The following is a 20,221-nucleotide window of genomic DNA, read 5'->3' on the forward strand; positions in this document are numbered from 1 at the left end:
ATAACTGTTGTAATCATAAAAGACCCCGATGCTCATAATGAACAACCTATCAAGGACTATCTGAAATTATATTATACAATTGTGGAAAATTATTGATTGAGAATCACATTGTTTGGTATCACACAGAAGAGGGTGGGTGGCCTTTTGAGTCTGGTTCCACTCAAGGGTCTATTTCTTCCTCGTCTTATCTCCGGATCACTTATTTAAATGTATTTCTTCTTAATATTGCTTTATTGTTGTTTACTGTTATTTTTTTATTGTTTGTTTGTTTTAATTAGTATTGTGATCTTGAGTGACATGAAAGGTGCCAATGAATAAATAAATAAATAAATAAAATAATAATAATAATGATAATAATGATGATAATTATTATAATTATTATCATAATTATCATCATTATTATTATTATTATTATGAGTATTATGAGTACAATACTATTGTGATGATGATGATGATGATTAAGAAACTAAATCTACAGCTATATTCATATGCTTCATGACAACATGTTTCATGAAAGCTCAAGATCTTTGTAAAATATTAGTAATAATTGCCATTTTTAACTAAACTTAGTTAAAAGCACTAAGTGGTTAGCACGTTCGCCTCACACCTCCAGGGCCGGGGTTTGATTCCCGCTTCCGCCTTGTGTGTGCGGAGTTTGCATGTTCTCCCCGTGCCTCGGGGGTTTCCTCCCCCGGTCCAAAGACATGCATGGTAGGTTGATTGGCATCTCTGGAAAATTCTCCGTAGTCCGTAGTTGATTGCGTGAGTGAATGAGAGTGTGTGTGTTCCCTGCGATGGGTTGGCACTCCGTCCAGGGTGTATCCTGCCTTGATGCCCGATGACGCCTAAGATAGGCACAGGCTCCCCGTGACCCGAGGTAGTTCGGATAAGCGGTAGAAAATGAGTGAGTGAGTGAGTGAGTGAGTGAGAGTAAACTACCTGTAACGAGTCTGTCTGTGTTTTCCCTTGTTTCTGTCTGCTGTCATTTCCCTGCTGTTAATTGTTGACCCCGCCCACCTATCTGTTACCATGGACATTAACTGCACTCATTCTCTTCCCCAGGTGTCTTGTCTTAGTCTGTGATTGCCTCCGTCTTGTGATTGGTTCTTGTTCCCTATATATACACTGTTTGTTCATTTCCCTGTTGTGAGTCGTTGTATTCTGTTGGCTGTTCCCTATCCTGTTCAGTGTTCTGACCTGTTTTGCCTGCCTGTTTCTTGTTTTGTTTATTAAATATTAAAACTGCAATTGGATCCTCACTTGCCTTTGTCTCACTGTGTCACTACCAAACATTTTAGCAGTATAAAAAAATGAAAGGAATATGCCTATATAAGTAAATCCATACATTCATATATTTTTTTTTAATTTGTAGACTATATTCTTTACAGGTTTCTTAAAATACCTTCATCACTGCAACATTGTGTCACAACATTTCACCAATTTCAAGACTCCATTATCTCCAGTTAAAACAACATTTACAACAAATAATTGTCTAATGACAATACCAATTAATCACATGGGCTCTGCAATTAAAAACATAATAAAACTCTTTCACACACAGATCCACACATACTCAGCTGGATTTTTACATGTTAGTACACTCAGGGCTGAAACGAATTCTATAATCCACATGTGCATGCATACAAATTGCATGTTTTTATTAGTGCAAGTATGTGGAATGGTTTAGACAACTTACAACATCAGATAAAGCTACTATAGTATAGTACTTGCTTTACAGATATTACTTTATTACATGTCATCTGTGAGCGTGCGTGTGTGTGTGTGTGTGTGTGTGTGTGTGTGTGCGCGCGCGCGGTCCATGTATCTTTTTAACTACAGGGTAGTTAAAAAAAAAGCAGTCATGAAAACAGAGAATGCAAAAGCATTTGAGTAACTTTGTTTTTTTTAAGTACTGTAAATGAATCTTTAGTTCAATGCGCATGCAACTGTTTCTTTGCAGCACGACGGCACGCGCGTTGAATGTAACGTGCATGGCGCTTGGCGCGTTCTCGCAAGAAAGATTTACGCAAGATTTTGCATTTACGCTGTTTACGTAGCGAACTTCTCTAGACGACCTATTTTAAGCTGCATTTTAGCAACAGCGCCCTCTAAGGTCACAACATACGATAGATCACAGATATCGTTGTCACAGCGGCACCAGCGAATTTTGATGGAAGGTACTGAGGGGGAGTAATATACAGGTTATTATTTTTATGAATAATCAAATAAAACTCGCTCACTCGCTCACACTAATTATTTAGGCTAGGCTGTATGAAAATGTGAGTCAGCGTCGGCATTCGGCAACTTCATCTTTTCAGCCGATAGTCACTCAGAAAGCACTTAATAAATAATTAAAATGTCTTTTCCCCTGACGTATTCATAATCAATTTGCTGGTACTTTGAGACAATTGTTTTATGCGCAAGCTTGAGGTGGAATATGCTACTGCCAATATATTAAAGGATGGTTTAGTATATGATCATTAATCAGTTTAATATAGGCGAACGTACTGTACGACTAGTTCACAAGAAATATCTTTAATTGGGGGCATGCCTACTTAGCACAAGTGCTCCATTTTTAAAATAAAATGCTATATAATGACATTACAAAAAGTGAGACAGCTGCAAATTACTTCGTTATTGCACTGCACGAATTAGGCCTATGCATGCGTAAAGACTCAAATGTTCTTTAATTATTTATTTTGTTTGTTTTTTTATTATCAGCGTATATATATATAAAGGCTACAGACTGCTGATCCCAGGAAAAAAAAATCTGTAGGGGGTGCTATAGGGGTGATTTTGTCTTTCTCGGGGGTGCTGAAGCACCTGCTACATAGATATATACACTAGATGTCACCTTGTATACAGCAGTACATTGGTACGAATGCGTCAATAGACCCGCCATCTTGGTACGGGGGACCCCCACCTCTTAATGCATCAGCGTCAATGTAGGCAAAGCAATAATATCACTATAAATCGTCATGAATGCCATTTCTAGGTTTGTTTTTTTTTTTGGTTCATTCCAACGGTCAGACATGTATTTATTATTAAGTCCAGAGAAAATTTAAGGTTTTAATATGAAGATAATCTACTTTTTCACATTATAATGCACAGTGCTAATAGGTGTAAGTTTATTACTTACATTCTTCCACTTGAGTAAACTTCATATGAACAATCACTACTTACCTTATAGCCTACTGCATGTAACACTGCTACAATGGTGTGTGTGTGTGTGTGTGTGTGTGTGTGTGTGTGTGTGTGTGTGTGTGTGTGTGTGTGTGTGTATGTGTGTGACCCGCAATACTTTTGTCACATTAAATAAGTATGTAATAAAGTCACATAAACAAAAAAACAAAACAAAGTTTGACTTTGAGGATGAACTTGTGTGTTACACTGCCAACCTAACTGGTGACATCTTTCCAGGACTGTCAGCTGAGTTAACCATTTAAAACTAAGTGTTTAGTTTCCCTGCAACTTGTCCATGACTGACGTCTCTTTTTATCACTTGGGAATCTACAAACAGATTCAGATTATTTTATTTAATACCATGTCAGCGATCAAAAGCTATTTTCATGTCAAAATTCTATTACAATAACACAAATATCATATAAATGCAATAAAAACAAAACAAATATAAACAGCAAGTCATATTATACATTTTTTTATTTTAATTAACATACAATAAAAAAAATCCAAACCCTTTTCGGACATATGTCATTAAATCTGTCCTTAAGAGGAGTAACTTGATAAAAGAGCATTCTGCTTGTGTTAAGTCCAGGACAATCTAATAAAATATGTTAGACAGATAAGGGAATCTTACAGAACACACATAAAGTTGGGTCTTTTCACCTTTAAGCAAAAAAAGCATAACTGTTAAAAACTAACGGGTAGCTACTAACTAACATGGATTAGATTAGATGCGGTCGTTAACCAATGACTGAAACAAACCAATGTAACAAGAAATAAAATTAACATTCAACATTATAAAACACATTCTCACACATTCTCACTTGTGTAATGTAATCCCTTCTGTTTGGTTTTTAGATTTCTTTCATTTGAACAACCAAACGCAGCACAGAAGTCCGGCATCGTCCATGCATTTGAGGTAAAGAAGCAACCGTACAAAGATGGCGGCGGTTTTGACGCATTTTTAGGACCCCAAGGCGACATCTAGTGTATAGATATCTATGCACCTGCTATAGGACCTCATGACTCAGAGGTAGGCTATATAATGTAAGGGAGTATGTGGGGTCAAGATATGGGGAACATATGCACATTTTCACAGATGCTTCAAAAGATCAAAAAACAGGTCATGTGGGTTCTGCATTCATAATTCCAAAATCAAAAGTATAAGAACAATAAGATATCGGATCGTTTATCAGTGTATACAGTAGAGATGTTTGCAATAGATTAGTGAAGTTAAAATATTCAAGGCAATTATATGTTCAGATTCTAGCTCAGTAGAAGTCAGAAACTAGACAAGACTTGGTAATATAGATTATTCAAGAATTATATTCACTTAATCAAATTAATGTAAAAGTCGAGGTTTTGTGGGTTCCGGCTCATACTGGCTTAAGAGGAAATGAAAAGGCAGATGTTTTAGCTAAAAAGGCCATAGAACGAAATTAAATCAATAATCAAAAATAATATTCTGAAAATATGGCAACATCAGTGGGATTCAAATATAAAAGGTAGACATTTCTTTCAAATTCAGCCAACAGTGGGTAAAGGAAGAGTGTCAGGTAGGAGTTGATCTGAAGAGATCATAATTACTAGATTAAGATTGGGGCATACAAGATTGAACAGTACTATGCTAAGCAAACGTCCAACAGGTCTATGTGAGGTATGCAGTGTTGTATAAAGTACTAGAAAGCAATACTTGAGTAAAAGTACAAATATCGTACTAGAAAAGACTTCAGTAGAAGTGAAAGTCACCTTTTAGAATATTACTCAAGTAAAAGTCATAAAGCATCTGATATTTACTGTACTTAAGTATCAAAAGTAATTTTCTGATATTTAATGTACTTAAGTATTTGAAGTAAAAGTGAAATTAAAATTTCAGTGATTTTCGGTAGGCATAAGGGGGGGGGGGGTTCTGGGGTTTCATCTTTAGGGGTTTTAGCCCTCAGTGAGAATTTAAAACAAGAAGAGTTTTGTATTATATATTACATGACTACATAGTAAGCCAAAAGTTATGGTATTATTAAATGGCAAAAGTGGACACCAAGATTTTATGCATGATGTAATGATGCCAGTCTTGAATCAAATCAGTTCATGTATGTGTGCATTCTCTACAAACAGTGTGTCCAATGAATGCAGTCATTAATAAACTAATATTCACAAGACAAAGACCAAATCAATAAATGTTATTTTTATTTAGTATTGAATGGATTGTTTGCATTAATATTTTGTGTGTGCTATCAACTCTGGTAATTTCCGCCGATTAACGTAAATGCCTCCGGCTCTGACTGCGCGTGCACTCTGAAATCTAGGAGCAGTGATTCACCAAACCTCCCTTATTACAATCGCACACATTTCTGCTGATTTTATTTTGTAGTAACAAGTAACGAAGATGCTTAGTGGAAATATAACGGAGTAAAAGTGAAAGTTGACAAAGTTAAATAGCGAAGTAAAGTACAGATACGTGAAATTTCTACTTAAGTACAGTAACGAAGTATTTTTAATCCGTTACATTACAACACTGGAGGTATGTGGTGTTAATGAAACAGTTGTAATAATATGCATTGTGGGAGATATATTGTTGAAAGGAATGAATTAAAAAATAAACTAATGAATAAGAGTGAGCACTGTAAGATAATACATTTATTAAATCCAGGTAGAAATATAATGGCAATAATGTTATTTTTTTTGTAAAGTACTGGTTTACAAGCGTATATAAGTGGTTTTATTTATTTATTTGTTTGTTTGTTTGTTTATTTTTCTTTCCCGCCATGAGGCTGAGTGAGGAGCTAAACACGCAGCGCCGGATGAAACTCTATGAAGCATATATGTGGGTATAAGAATAAAGAGTGATTGTATTGGTAATTTGAGTAAGAAATCATGGGGAGAGTGTCAATGGTCCTTTTGTGCGATAGGTGGCGGTAATGCACTTAAATGTCTGCGATCTGCCGTACATAGATATATATACACTAGATGTCGCCTTGTATACGGCAATACATTGGAACGAATGCGTCAATAGACCCGCCATCTTGGTACGGGGGACCCCTCCTCTTAATGCATTAGCGTCAATGTAGGCAAAGAAATAAAATCACCATAAATCGTCATGAATGCAATTTCTAGTTTTTTTTTTGATTCGTTCCAGCGGTCAGACATGTATTTATCATTAAGTCCAGAAAAAAAAAAAAGGTTTTGATATTAAGATAATCTACTTTTTCACAATATAATGCATAGTGCTAGTAGGTATAGGTTTATTGGTTACATTCTTTCACTTCAGTAAACTTTAAATGAACAATCTCTACTTACCTTATAGCCTACTGCATGCAACACTGCTACAATGGTGTGACTATACATGTTCATTTAAACATTTAAATTGTATTGGTTTATTAAATATGATACACAAAGCAATTTGCAGGTGGAAGCAAATCACAAATTCAAGAGGAACATGATGTGAAAGTTAGATAGTTGAGGTGCCAAAGACCGTTCAATCTTATATTTACTCCTTTCCCGCAATACTTTTGCCACATTAAATAAGTATGTAATAAAGTCACATAAACAAAAACAAAAACAAAAACAAAGTTTGACTTTGAGGCTGAACTTGTGTGTTACACTGCCAACCTAACTGGTAACATCCTTCCAGGACAGTCAGCTGAATTAACTCTTTAACAAAAAAAAGTGTTTAGTGTCCCTGCAACTTGCATGACTGACGTCTCTTTTTATCACTTGGGAATCTACAAACAGATTCAGGTTCTGATTATTTTATTTATTACCATGTCAGCAATCAAAAGCTATTTTCATGGCAAAAATCAATTACAAAAACACAAATATCATATAAATACAATAAAAACAAAAATATAAACAGCAAGTCATATTATTCAATTTTTTAATTTTAATTAACATACGATAAAAAAAATTCCAAACTCTTTTCAGGCATAATGTCATTAAATCTGTCCTTAAGTGAAGTAACTTGATAAAAGAGCATTCTGCTTGATCTCGCCCCCTATTGCATGTTTTTCGCCTACATGACCTACCCAACAAAAAGTGGTACAGCTCCCACATACTTTGACACACAGGGGTGAGCCTGGTCTCATTGGAAAGAAGAGATTCTCTAGTTTCAGAAACTAGATTGATTTTAGGCCTTACTGGCACAAAGTTACAGAGGCTAGAATGGAAGTTTTTCATTTCCGCCTGAGTTGTTTACCTGATAAACTGATTAATCTTATGTTTCTGGAACATGTTAGGGACCAAATAACAACTGAGGGTCATAGACACATGTCTTGGCTTTCACCAAAAAAAATTTCAAGTCAAAAGACCAAAAAATGGCTTCAATAAAAATATTTTTCTACGGACATGGTCGTCTGGTGCAGCGTTTTTGTGTACTTGTTTACTGTATAACTTTGAATTAAAAGACTGCATGCTCAGTTCAATTTTTCAGAGTTCCTCGAGGAGCCAGTCTTCATACAGTGTTGCCGAAGCATTATTGGCTGCAAAACATGTGTGGAACAGTGGCAGGAGACCTCTGTGTACTGTGCAAAATGTAGAGGGAACACCACAGGCAACATTATATTTGAAGTTAATGGTTTGTCAGAAGCATTTTCTGTTCTGAGATATCTTTTTGAAGAGGAGTAGCATTTTGCACTTTTTTACTCACAAATAGGCATGTTGTATTTGACTTTGTTTTATTGATTCAAAAATTGAGTTGTAATGTTAATTTATTTACATGTTTAGGCTGGTTATGTGATTGGTGTTCATTGTTCTTGTTACAAATTTACATTCTGTTCAAATAGAGCAATCTGCTTTTCACACATTGCGCTGAGTTGTGGTTAGTTAAAGCAATGCCTGGAGCCAAGTCATTGTTCACTGCTCTAGAGAACAAGTCTGAAATGTCTGAATATTGCTCAGCAAACTAATTCTCAACTCTATGTTTGTCCTATTCAGTTGAAAATGGATCAACTCCAAAAGTTGAATGTGTGGTCAGTGAGGATCCCAGCTGTTGGCTGTAAAGGTCTGCTGCATCAACTGAATGAGGCAGCAGCTCCTGTGGGATTCTTTTGGGACATCCACGGCCAGCCAAGTCATTTGGTACAACTTTACCTGTAAAATAAAGAACAGACTGTTGGTCTTAACTTATGAATGTTTATTGTGATTATTGTAATCTTTGCAACACTGTTTTATTTCACCTGAATTCGGTGTGCATTCCATGACTCCACCAGCCTTGTAAGACCAATCTGGCACAACTGGCCAGTCAGGTTTGACACACAGTATCTCACAAGGCTGTCGTTCATGTCTATTTCCTCTAGATCCACCAACTGCAGAAGAGCTGTCTTCAGTGGATAGTTGACATGACTGTTGACTTCAGGCCAGATTCGTTCAACTATATGATTCTAAATTTGCAACAAAGGTTCATCAGTCAATCTGTTATGGTGGTTAATGAAAAATATGTTATGACCCATTTGGGGAAAAGTAATTATGCAGAATTCCCAGTAAATCTGTAAATGTATAAACCCAGCAGTCATTATGCACATTTACACTTGGTCCTGCTTAAGGACCATTTTCCCAAATGGAATGTAACATTAAAAAAAACAATGTAAGAATTTAAATGTACTTAAAAAAAATCTGTTCTTGGCCGAGGTTAATTTTGATTTTAATTTAATGGGACCCTAAAATTCAGAAAGCATAGAAATGTAAAGACAGTTTGTCATGTATGCAAGTAAACAGTATGCTGCTGAAGCAAACAATAATAGTAATAATAAAATCAGGCATACAAGTAGTGTGCAGCTGAAGCATCCACAAAAACTACTGAACTGTACCCTTGTGGATGAAGTCTATAAATAAGGCCTCTCCTGATTATGGTGATGAGATGTCAGCAGCTCCTGCATGAAGAGTGTCAAATAAAACTCCTTGCCATGATCTACTCGCACCTGGTCCCATATACCATATTCAAGTACTGCAGGCCTATTGGATGAAAAAGTCAATTTTAATAAACTTTTTAAACGTAACTGTTCCAAATCAGTTATTTTCTGTATAATTTTGTTCATAACAATGTAGGTGTTCAACAGTTTAGTCACATTCTTAGCCGTGTGTATGCAATCCCTTTAGTGTTCACAACAAGACATAGGCTGTTCCCTCAAAACATCTTCATAGATGGCAAGGTTGTTTTTTTATAGGCATTGTAGAATGAGACCTTTCTACATTGTAGAAAACAACCTTTTTGCTGAAGCCATCAATGGCTAAAACATGGGTGAAATGTCTTTTTGTTGATTTTTTATGATTTTTCATAATATAAAAAAATCAATAGCTTTACTTTACTACAATGTACTGTCATCAAACTCAGATGACACATCACTGATGTCCTAATACATGTACTAAAACACTTATTTGGGAGAAATCTCTTTTTCTTTATTTTTTATGATTTTTCATAATATAAAAATCAATAAACTAATATTGACTATTATGGAAATTATACTCAATAGCTTTACTGTAATACACTGTACTGTCACCAAACTCATAACACACATCACCGATGTCTTAATACATATACTAAAACACTTATTTTGGGGAAATGTCTTTTTGTTGATTTTTTATGATTTTTCAAAATTTATAAAAATCAATAGCTTTACTGTACTACACTGTACTGTTACCAAACTCAGAACACACATCACTGATGTCCTGATACAGGTACTAAAACACTTATTTTGGAGAAATGTCTTTTTGTTGATTTTTTATGATTTTTCATAATTTTATTGATTTGTATTTATTATGAAAAATCATTAAAAAAAGACATTTCCCCAAAATACATGTTGTACTATATCAATTAGGATATCAGTGATGTGTGATCTGAGTTTGGTGACAGTACAGTGTATTACAGTAAAGCTACTGACAGTTTTTTGTACTCGCTTTTCGGGGTTTGCACTTTGCAGAGGGTCCCTTGGAATCTGTCTCTTCGGTGTTCGCACATAGAGAATTATGTATTTTGTCCAACGCGGAGGAAAGCTGATATTGAGGAAGATTAGGTCGTAGCTGCATTGTAGCTGCCTCTCTACATTACTAAGATAAAAAAGAGGTGTTACTCGAGTAGTAACACCCTTTAGCTCAGGAGCTATCGACTCGGGAAAATCGAATCTGTGAATATGGGGCCAACTTTACTTAAGTGTCTGTGTTAAGGGATTTGTCAGTGTTGTAAGGATTATGTTGACAGCGATTACTTACAAATAATGGTAGGCTGAGGCTATTTAGTGTGATTTATTTACTATTTGTACAGTAATAAGCGGGCATAAAAGATGCCAGTTGAAGACCCTTTGGGGATGCAGGACATATGTGTGCATATAGGCCTACATGTTAGTTCTCACACTCTTTCTTTCTCACACACACACACACACACACACACTAAAAACGGGGAGATATAGCAAGTACATACCTCGGTTATAGCTTTTGCCACCTCTAACTCCAAATGCGCGTCGGGGAGTCCCATCAAACGTAAACCATTTTCAGCACAAAATCTCCTCACATTTCTTGCAGAACATCCTCTTGCTCCCCCGCTTTCGTGTGATATCCGCGCAGAGATTTCTGCAGATGACAGGCCTTGTTTTGCCATATCTATTACCATAACCGAGTACGGTTCCAAAGACATTTTAGTCTGGACTAAAGCAACATTAGCACAATCTCAAATTTGGCGCTGATCATGTAAATGACCACATCCGGTCTCGGAATATAAAAAACGAGCCTTTTTTCGTTTCTGTTTTCTGGTGATTTTTTTTTTTTGTTATTCGAAATATAAAATGAAAACCAAACCATTGTTAAAATTTTACTCATCCGTTTTTGACCATGAAAAAAAACGCGTTGTATTTCAATTGTAATTTTTGTATTTAAAAACGAAAATCAAATAGCCACTTTTTTTCTTTTTTAATACCAGTTTCTAAATGGAAGGTTGAATGACCAAAAGATACACGGACCGTGCGCACATCCTTCAGGTGTTCTTAAGGCGAGCCATTCCAGGGTTAATAAAGGAGAAGTTCTTGAACATAGTCTGGTCCACACTGTTGATGAGTGTCCGATCGGCACAGGATAGCCGAGGCTTCTCGTTAATGAACTCCTTATCAAAGTTACTGCAGTCACTTGGTGATTTCTACAGATAGTAACAAGACCATTAACATATTTGTATGGGGTCAGAATTGTTTCGTTATTCTGAATAAATATACTATGATCCACAAATAAATATAAAGAGTTTCACAAATATTTTTTAAATCAACAAATGCACAAAAAGCAAACCGTAAATATATGTTACAAATTTCACAAAAAGAAATTTAATTCTCAAATAAATAAAATGTGATTTGCAAATAAAAAAACTATTTATAAATATATATAATTGTATTTTTTTAATGGCTTCCTGCTCATTTGTGAATCGCGTTCTGTGCAATTGTGTCACTGCACGCATTTGTGGATTGTCTGTGCTGACCAATCGTGGCACGGTCTACCTCCAACCAATCACGTGCCACGATTGGTCAGCGCCACGAGACCGTTGGTACCTGCTAAATGCCATAAATCGATATGTTTTATGCCATAAATCTAAATGCTTCTTTTCACCATAGGTCTAATTCATTATACCACCTATGCATCATGGATGTAATCCATATCACGTGCCACGATTGGTCAGCGCCACGAGCCCGTTGTCCGATTGGCTGGAGTAGACGGTGGGCGGAGTCCACCTATTTGTGGATTCTTGTGCACTTCTTGAAGTTAGAAATGTTTAAAATCCACAAATGCACAGAACGCGATTCACAAATGAGCAGGAAGCCATTCTCAAATAAATACAATTAAATATATATTTATAATTTTTTTTATTTGCAAATCACATTTTATTTATTTGTGAATTTCATTTTATTTTGTGAAATTTGTAACATATATTTACGGTTTGCTTATTGTGCATTTGTTAATTTAAAAAATATTTGTGAAACTCTTTATATTTATTTGTGGATCATAGTATATTTATTCAGAAAATCGAAACAATTCTGACCCCATATTTGTGCTATCAACTGCTGTTGTAGTGTAGTTTGTAGTGGAAACTGTTGATATAGGGTTGTTTACAGAGTGACTGTGTGGTTGCATCCTCCAGACAAATATAGGCAAATTTAATTAAAAACTATAAAAGAGCACTTTGACAGTGCAGATAGCCTTTAGGCAAATAGTTCAGGAATGAGTCAGTATTGACTTTATTTGACTAAGTACTGGGTGCTTTTCATGATGGCTCATGTCAATGCGATTGGTCTAAAAAGTTTTGTTCACTTCTATTATCTTGTCCTTCTTGAGAATTGAAGTGATACAAAAAAACATTAAAGCAGTCTGGGACCCTGTATAACTGTAAGGAGGTATTAAATAAAATCAAGGTGAATACAGAGACTAATTGATCTGCACAGTGTCGTCGGCTGGCAGGTTTGACACAGGTAGGGCCAGCAAGTTTCCTGATATTCCGCTTACTAAAGAGCCTGAAATGATATCATCCAGCTTCACTGAGTGTGATGGTTGGGTGGAGGGAGAATGGAAGGTGGTAGATGTGATTGGGGACTATGCAAAGTAGTAATACTTAATACTAATACCAATACTAATCTAGAACTAAAATTTTGTATTATGTCTTATGTTCTGTAAAGCTGCTTTGAGCCAATGTCCATTGTTGAAAGGGCTATACAAATAAATTTAAATCGAATTGAATGGAATTGAATGGGGACACGTGACATGCTGGGGATGATAGGAAATGTAGTTTAACTTCATTGGGAGCTACCATGACAATAACAAAATGAAAAAGTGAAAGATGACTTACAAAACTATTAGAGTCTGTGTTTTGTGTTCATTACATTCATTTCTATTTTTTTCCCTGCACATTTTCAGTTGAATACAATTTAAAACAAACAAAGAAAAAGAAAATGTTTGTGTCACATGCCCCTGGGGGTAACCAGACACCAATCTGAGAACCTCTGCTCCATTTTATATGCTAGAATATAATAATAATAATAATAATAATAATAATAATAATAATAATAATAATAATAATAATAATAACTGGAATTATTTTTTAATTGTTTACATGGTTCTGACTGAAAAAATTTACTGCATGTTTGGGCCAAACTGCTCATCGCCAAGCAATTTTTGTTTAAAAATCACAAAGCCATGAAGTGGTTTTAATGCAGGAGGAGGGGCTGCTTAGGAAAAAGTCTTGTCAGTGTTCTCATTGCAATAGTATTTAATGCTGTACAGAACATGTTACATTACAAACTGCTTCAGAATGAAAGGTCTGAATTCTTAAACACACACAATCTTTTCTAAAGAAAGCACCATGTGTTTGTTATAAGGAGGTTCAGCGTGGAACCAGTTACAGACTGAGACCTCGCTAATAAATTAACAGACCATCAGGGTAATGTTAATTAAGGTAATGTGGAGTTTCAAGGTCATGTATCGACATGATTTGTGCTCTTTAGACCAACAAAACCAAAAAAATGTCTCAAAACATCTTATTAACATCAATTCTTAAAGTGAAGTGACATACGGCTAAGTACTGTATGGTGGCCCATACTCAGAATTTGTTCTCTTGGTGCTTTGCTCAAGGGCACCTCAGTTGTGGCTGGCCCGAGACTCGAACCCCCAACCTTAGGGTTAGGAGTCAGACCCTCTAACCATTAGGTCACAATCTGCCTTAAGGCCTTTATTGATCTATGTAGCATACAATTGTGTACAAGCCATTGCTCATTTATGTTTGCGTTACAGCCATAATTTTCTATTGTTTTAAAATGCACTTACTGTCCACTTTATAGGAACACTGGTACCCCTGTTTATTCATGCAATTATGCAATCAGCCTATCATGTAGCAAGAGAAAACTGCAAAATAATCATGATTAAAGTTACAGAAAGTTATTAAAATAATTTTTATTTTTTTACTCTCTCACATGTAAGCAGTCAGTCCTCGCCTGTACACTCCATCTCTAGTAGCACTTCTTTACTGAGTACACACTACAGTGGTCCACATGGTAAACATGGGCAATCACAATTCACAGAAGAATCCCACAAGTGATCCAGTGATGTGTTATTCACACCAGAATTCAATAGCACACATGACCAAGATGTGAGGAATCTGGAATCAGTCCATGAGAAAGAAGATTCACTCACCTGCAGTGGAGACCATAAACCTATAGGAAAACTGGGAAAACTCACTGGGGGCACAGAGACACAGCAAGCTGTGGAGATGATGGGCACGTTGGCATGGCTTGTCTTAGTGATGCTTGCTTTGCTCTTCGCCCTTCTCCTGCTTCTCATCGCTATAACAGAATCACAACTTGACGTGCCTTTTCTGAGAGACATCCGTGAGACACCGGAATTCCAGCTACTCCACTACACCTACTTTTTTCCGCTGAGACGCTGGCTAACCTGCACACTGAGGTGGATGGGGGTCCAACTCATAATGGAATGATGGGATATAATGAGCCTCTCTATATATTGTTGGATCCCCTGATATCTTTGTTTTTTGTTTCATTTTTGTTCATTTCTATTCCTTTTATTCACTTTTCGCTGGTTGTGTATTTATCTATTTTTTCTTTTGGCTGCCGAGATGAAACTATCCACCGAGCTTTGTTTATTGTAGCTAAAATCTTCCAGATGGGTTTCCATTGATCATCATCAATTCTGAGATTGAGATCAATTGTGAGAAAACTAATAATGGAACAAAAGAAGACATTTTCCTGTTTAATTTAAAAAAGGACAATAGTGAGAAGATTTTCCAGATGCCATTGTATGTCGTAATGCACTGAAGGGAAGCAAAGAAAGGATTCAAGAACAAGGCTCAATGTAAAGAAAGGTTCAAATTTGAATAAAAACCAAATTAAGATGTACAACGAAGCATGCAGCTTAATTTTGGTATGGAAATAGAACGAAAAAGAGGGAAATGAGTGTTTTTCGTATGATGTGTAAAGTCGTACAGGCAGTGATATTTATGATTATTGGTTGATTTCTGAGCATCTAATATTCTAACAGTGGTGATGATCAGCGGAGTTTGAGTTATACCTATATGGAGATTAACAACACAGGATTTTACGCTGAAGAGGCATCTTATTAGGCATGGCGATAGTTCAGACACAGAGAATATGCTATAGTCACTAACAGGAAGATGGCTCTTGAGATTTAAGTTGATCTGTACTGTAAAAATTTGATCTTATCAAATATATCCAAAGATACTAAAGAAAGCAAAAAACAATGCCATCTTTCACTAAAAGTCACTTGTCAAAATTTAATTAAAAAGTCTGTTAGATTCTTAAATTTGGACACTATTCTCTACTATTTATTTTGGCTTACAGGATGGTTTCAGAATTTTGTGCTGTAAAATTGTAAAATGAAGTGATATTCATTTTGTATGTAGAAAGGTACATGTGTTACAGAGTTTAACGACATGACCTACTTGAGTGATGCCTGTAGAAACACTCCCTGTAAAGGGGATGCAAAAATCCTAGGAACGGAACATTCTGGGTTAATGTAAACAAAGTCTGGAAAGTATTTCCCTAAACAACGTCAAAGCCTAGACAGAATTGGTCTGGTAATAAAACCTCAATAGCATCAAAAAAAGAAAACATCTGAGTAGAAGTGTCCCAAATCTCCTCATTATATAGTTTGAAATTTTCCCTCCGATTAATTTATCCTTATATTTACAGTTGCTGTCTTGCAAAATTCTCAGAAAAACATTGAACATAATTTAAGACCTTGGTGTGATTAGTCTGGTGTCTAAAATAGCCAGTAAATGTAAAGTAAATGTAACTGATATTATTCTAACACCTAAATAATTAAATAAAACCTATGTGAATGTGCATCTATGTGGTATATTCACCAAACAAATTAGTCGAGCACCATAGGCAATACGTGTAAGTATTAAGTATTAAGTGTAAGCCCTAAAACTAATTGTAGAATAAAAATCAGTTCACTGTTGTTTTGTTTTCTGTGTTTCCTTTTTTAACAATTTGGCAAAAATGTGCATTACTCAGACAAGATCCTGATAACTTGCTCTGGCATTTCATTTAAAGGTTAAGGAGCAGCCACTTGTCATTCATAAGAAATGCTTATACAAAGAAACTGATGTAGAATTGAGGAAAAAGAGTTGAGTTTCCATAAACCTAGGCTAAAGTCATATCTTCACACGTTACCATTCGTGTCTCGTGTTAAGTCACTTCATTTCCATAAGAGGTCATAATTGGTTCAAATGCTCGGTGTAATTCACATCATCCAGCCAAATTTGGGCTTCATCAAAGGAAAACAAATGTCTTTTATTTGGCAAACAAATTCCTTAAACAGATGAAAACGAACTTTAATTTTATAATACCCCAGCAGTACAAAAAGAACCCTTCTTATACAAAATAAAAGCCTGATACCAGCATTTATGGCAATATATGGCAAAGATTTTTTGGTAGACAATTTCTGAGTATTGTGTATAACAAATTAAAGGAAGAAATAGAATATGTTGAATGACAGTGAATGTTTATAGCTTTGAGAAAAAGGTGGAGTGTTTCAGAAAAGGTGATAAAGGTGATTTTACATTCAGAATTTATATTCTGGAGCAGTTATATATATAATATATCTAATGCCTGGAAAAAAAAAGTTTATGAAGGATTATATGTAGAGAGAGAATATGTACACAGTGTAGTTATTACACTCAAAATTCAATGAGTTCAAAGTAACCAATGCCTCTGGGTCGGTGTCCATATACCTGGTTAGCAAATTCCTGAAGCTTGTGCAAAATTTACAAATGCATTTATTTCAGCTATGACAATGCTAGAGAAGTTTCAACTAAAAACTTAACATAGTCATGAGGCTGGAAAATAGAAATTTGAATCTGAAGCAACAAACAAATCACAATGACGAGCATCTTTCATTTGCATAGTTTACATCTCCTTTAGCAGAAGATCTCTTTTGCATCTGTTTGTTGGCTCAGGTCTTTTAATGCTAGACACTCTTCTACCACTTCATATGACACAGTTTATATCAGGGCTCAAACACGCCAGAGAGAGAGATGAAGGCTGCTCACATTGTACTTTTTTTAGCACCTCTAATAGGAGCTACAACTTGCCTGTTATTTAGGCAATATGTTTTTGTGGACAGTTATTCGCCTTGGCTTGACGCTCAGACATACTGCAGACAAAAATATGATGACCTTGCAACTATTGACAGCCAAGAAGAACTAAACAGATTCAAAACTGATGTAGCAAATCATCTTTCTATTCGAAGCTGGACTGGACTTTTCAAGAACCCGGATCAGATGGACTACACTCGGTGGTCTGATGGAACTGTATTTGTATTTGGCCAATGGCAAGCCGGTAAACCAGACGGCAGGGCTACTGAACATTGTGTTTCTATACAGAATGCTCAATTAAATGATTATATTTGTTCATCGAGTCTTCAATTCATATGCTACACATGGCAGCCTACATTAATCATGGTGCAAGACCTGAAGACCTGGTACGAGGCACTGGTTCAGTGCAGAACACAGTACACTGACCTGATCAGCCTGAGCACAGACAAAGATCTCTTTGTTGTCAATAAGAAAATCAGCAACATTCAGAACGTTACTTTGTGGACTGGTCTGAACTTTTTGCATGGCTCATGGTTTTGGGTGAACAACGAGACTGTGACAAACCTATTCTCGCTTGTTTCATGTCCCATCCAACCTTTCCGTTGTGGAGCAAAAGTTGGAGTTGGAGGTGTCTTGGAGAATGCAGACTGCATGAAGAAAATGAACTTCATGTGCTACCACATACAAGGGTATGTTTATCGATTACTAATATCAGTTACACTGAATGTCAGAAAGCAAATCAATAATGTGGTGTAAACTGGTATTTATTTTTTGACAAAATTTTTTTTTTATTTCTCTCTCACAAGGTGAAGTGGTCAAAACCGATCAAGATAAAGAAGAAAAAAAGAGAGATTTGTGATGTTGACTTTAATTCTAAATGTTTGTGTGTGTGTGTGCATGTGAGAGTGTTAGTAAGTTAGTGAGTGAGCAACAACAATGCGAATTGAATTCATATAAAATGAATCATAAAATTTAGTTATAGCAAATCTTTCCTTGATATTTCTTGTGTCATTTATATATCTTGTGTTAGACATATTTTCCTAATCTGTAATAAATAATATTAGCATGTATAAATTCCTAGATTGGCTATTATTTAGTGTGTATTATATTATAAATGTTGAATAAAATTAGCATGAATGACCAGTACCATTATTGTTTAAAGCAATCATGTAAACATTAAGCACATTCCACTAGCCCTCTTTTCTCTCTCTCTCTCTCTCTCTCTCTCTCTCTCTCTCTCTCTCTCTCTCTCTCTCTCTCTCTCTCTCTCTACTCTCTCTCTACTGTTACAAAACACTTACAACTTCAATAATTGTTAAAATAAATGAGCACAGTAAAATTAGCTTACGATTTATATTACAGCTGAAAAAAGAATTCTGAGCCTCGCTGTAATTTATAAGAATAATGTACAGTATACTTACAGACCAATCAGATCTGAGCTGCCATGCTGTGGTAAACAGGTACGATGTAACCAGTAACAGAAACTAACCTCCATGTTGTCCTAACCTTTACCCTCAAGACTCCTTCATAAAAAAGACAACTTCATCTTATGAATAGTTAAGAATAGTTTTGGTTCGCTTTTGTTTTTGTGAACAGTAGTTTATAGAACTGTAGTCAAAGAAAGAAAAATTATGAGAACGTGATGAGATTATAGATATAAGCAGATCAAAGTAAAAAAAAAGAAGTGTGTATTAATGTACAACACTAAAGCAAACAATTCGAACAACACTTTTTTTTTTACTTTGATCTGCTTATATCTATAATATATATAATATATTCTTAATATATATCTATAATATAGTCTTGGGATTCTACAGGTTTGGAATTAACAAGCTGCATATGCAATATTCTAAAGAATATTATATTATTAATATTATGCTAAAACATATTTATTCTAAAGCATGTCAAAACTGATTAAGTTTGTGTAGTGTTTAGTTTGTGATAAAAATAACTGTTGTAATCATAAAAGACCCCGATGCTCATAATGAACAACCTATCAAGGACTATCTGAAATTATATTATACAATTGTGGAAAATTATTCATTCAGAATCACATTGGTATCACACAGAAGAGGGTGGGTGGCCTTTTGAGTCTGGTTCCACTCAAGGGTCTTTTTCTTCCTCATCTCTTCCTCGTCTTATATCCAGATCCCTTATTTAAATGCATTTCTTCTTAATAATGCTTTATTGTTATTTATTTATTTATTTATTTATTTATTTATTTATTCATTGTTTGTTTTAATTTGTATTGTGATCTTGAGTGACTTGAAAGGTTCCTAAAATAATAATAATAATAATAATAATTATTATTATTATTATTACTATTTTTATTACTATTATTATTATTATTATTATTATTATTATTACTACTACTAGTATTACTATGATGATGATGATGATGATGATGATTAGATTAGATTAATAATTACCTTTTTTTTTAACTTAACTAAACTACCAAACAGTTTAGCAGTATAAAAAAATGAAAGGAATATGCCTATATAAGTAAATCCATACATCCATATACATTCATATATTTTAGTTTTAATTTGTAGACTATATTCTTTACAGGTTTCTTAAAATACCTTCATCACTGCAATATTGATGTGTCACAACATTTCACCAATATCAAGACTCCATTATCTCCAGTTAAAACAACATTTACAACAAATAATTGTCTAATGACAATACCAATTAATCACATGGGCTCTGCAATTAAAAACATAATAAAACTCTTTCACACACAGATCCACACATACTCAGCTGGATTTTTACATGTTAGTACACTCAGAGCTGAAACGAATTCTATAATCCACATGTGCATGCATACAAATTGCATGTTTTTATTAGTGCAAGTATGTGGAATGGTTTAGACAACCTACAACATCAGATAAAGCTACTATAGTATAGTACTTGCTTTACAGATTTTACTTTATTACATGTCATCTGTGAGCA

At 35.0% G+C, this 20,221-nt stretch overlaps 1 long non-coding RNA gene across 1 annotated transcript; it reads left to right on the forward strand.

Annotated features, from left to right (window-relative positions):
* Nucleotides 1-17,694: 17,694 nt before the first annotated feature.
* On the forward strand, nucleotides 17,695-18,107 carry LOC113647300. The gene is made up of 2 exons (XR_003441635.2): nucleotides 17,695-17,958; nucleotides 18,076-18,107. It is a non-coding gene; the product is annotated as an uncharacterized LOC113647300 (long non-coding RNA).
* The last annotated feature ends 2,114 nt before the right edge of the window (nucleotides 18,108-20,221 follow it).

This window comes from Tachysurus fulvidraco, chromosome 19 (assembly GCF_022655615.1).
Source record: "Tachysurus fulvidraco isolate hzauxx_2018 chromosome 19, HZAU_PFXX_2.0, whole genome shotgun sequence".
Lineage (NCBI taxonomy): Eukaryota > Metazoa > Chordata > Actinopteri > Siluriformes > Bagridae > Tachysurus > Tachysurus fulvidraco.